General features: G+C 36.0%; 1 pseudogene; it reads left to right on the top strand.

Moving 5' to 3' along the window:
* Nucleotides 1–895: 895 nt before the first annotated feature.
* Nucleotides 896–2,113, top strand: LOC143683060 (histone-lysine N-methyltransferase SUV39H2 pseudogene; annotated as a pseudogene).
* The last annotated feature ends 338 nt before the right edge of the window (nt 2,114–2,451 follow it).

Genomic DNA, 2,451 nt, shown 5'->3' with positions numbered 1-2,451 from the left:
TAAATAACTGTCAAACTCATCAAAGATAAATGCACAAGGTTGCTTGTTGGCATGTTGTTTCAATATCCATAATAGCACAAATGGATACATCCTAAATGCTTACTGGTTGTGAATTGATTAATAAATGATGGTTCATACATAGAATGGAATTTTGTTTCCTTAAAATGAGACATATTGATAGTCAGATTTATGAGAGAAAGAATGGAAAGTATCTATTTTATAGTAGATAGAGTAATAGCAAGTTACTTTGTAGAAGTATAAGTCACTTTTTGTATAACAAAAATAATCAAGAAATAGTGATCTTAAATATAAAAAGCTAGGAAAATAAATACCCAAATCATAATAGTATTTCAGAGTAGGGTCAGGCATAAAAGAAATTGATTAGTTCTTTTATATTTCTATAATTTCAAATGTTAGTACAATAAGCTCATTTTATACATATACAAATAATGGTTTAAGTGTAACAATTCTTAAAATGAAATTATTCTGATTTTCTATGGAAAAATTAGGGCATTCCTTGAACTGGAAGAAAAGATATTTTAACAATAAAAAAAAAAAAAAAAAAAAACCTTCCCTTTCACTTTTCAGTGCCAGAATTCTCACCTACCATGAGAGACCTGGGTTCAATTCCTGGAGCCTGTCCACGCCAAAAAAAAAAAAATTAAGAACCCTACTCTTTCTCATTATGACAACTTCTAACCTTTTCTTTTCAATTATGTTCTTAATGAGTTTATATATGATACATATCTATTTCCATTTGTTTTCATTGATGTATTTATCATAATATCCAACCTCTATCAAAAAATATACAGGGTTTGCTAGGATTTATCATACCACCCAACACAAGTTAAATTTCAACCCAATAATATTCTACTTCACGTAATTCAGTGGAAGTATGACTAGGGATGGCATCATTTGGGCATTAGTACTCAAGGTGGGAAAAAATAAGTACCTTGGAGGCGGAGGCGGGCGACCCCGCGGCCCGCGCCAGTTTGAATGGGAGTCCGCAAGATGGCCGGGCCCGGGGCACGCCGAGGACATGGAATATTATCTCGTAAAGGATGGCCAGATTCTACAAATACTTGGGAACCTTTGCAAAATCTGAAATGTCCATTACTACTTCAGCAGTTCTCTAATGACAAGCAGAACTATTTATCTCAGGTAAAGAAAGGTAAAGCAATAACTCTGAAAGACAGTAACAAAGCTCTGAAACCTGCCATTGCTGAATACATTGTAAAGAAGGCTAAACAAAGGATAGCTCTGCAGAGATGGCAAGACGAGCTCAACAGAAGAAAGAATCACAAAGGAATGATATTTGTTGAAAATGCTGTTGATCTAGAGGGCCCACCTTCAGACTTCTACGACATTGAGTACAAGCCAGCTCCTGGAATCAGTTTAGTAAATGAGGCCACCTTTGTTTGTTCATGCACAGATTGCTTCTTTGAGAAATGTTGTCCTGCTGAAGCTGGAGTTCTTTTGGCTTATGATAAAAACCAATAGATTAGAATCCCCCCTGGCACCCCCATCTATGAATGCAACTCAAGGTGTCATTGTGGACCTGACTGTCCCAATAGGATTTTACAGAAAGGCACACAGTATTCCCTTTGCATCTTTCGAACTTGCAATGGCTGTGGCTGGGGTGTAAAAACCCTTGTAAAGATTAAGAGAATGAGCTTTGTCATGGAATATGTTGGAGAGTTTTTTTCTCTTTAGGTAATTACAAGTGAAGAAGCTGAACGACAGGGGCAGCTATATGACAACAAAGGAATTACATACCTCTTTGATCTGGACTATGAATCGGATGAATTCACAGTAGATGCAGCACGATATGGAAAAGTATCTCATTTTGTAAATCACAGTTGTGACCCAAATCTTCAGGTGTTCAATGTTTTCATTGATAACCTTGATACTCGTCTTCCCTGAATAGCATTATTTTCCACCAGAACCATAAATGCTGGAGAAGAGTTGACTTTTGATTATCAAATGAAAGGTTCTGGAGATATATCTTCAGATTCTATTGACCACAGCCCAGCCAAAAAGAGGGTCAGAACTGTGTGCAAATGTGGAGCTGTGGCTTGCAGAGGCTACCTCAACTGAATTTTCAGGAAATAGAACTGACGATAATTGTAGTTTTTTTTTCTAATGTGAATATTTTTTCATATTATCAAGATTATACCTGTGTTAATTTACAGTTCATATTTCAAAACTTATCCAAAAGCATTACTGACGTTTCTGAAGAGAGGAGTATCAGCCCACACAGAAGAATTTGAAGTGTGCATTTTTAATGGTTGGATGCTGAACATGGAAGGAAAACTATTTACAGATCAGCATATGTGTACTTAAAAAGTCTGTGTGAATAGAGAAATACCTCCTTCATTATATGAGAAGTGTTGACCTGATGATGTAGCAGTTGCCAAGATCAAGTGTTCAATTTGCCCTATACCTTGAGTT

Source organism: Tamandua tetradactyla, chromosome 5 (assembly GCF_023851605.1).
Source record: "Tamandua tetradactyla isolate mTamTet1 chromosome 5, mTamTet1.pri, whole genome shotgun sequence".
In the NCBI taxonomy this organism is placed as follows: Eukaryota; Metazoa; Chordata; class Mammalia; order Pilosa; family Myrmecophagidae; genus Tamandua; species Tamandua tetradactyla.
The sequence above is the reverse complement of the archived record's forward strand: the minus strand, read 5'-3'. Positions and strand labels throughout refer to the sequence as shown.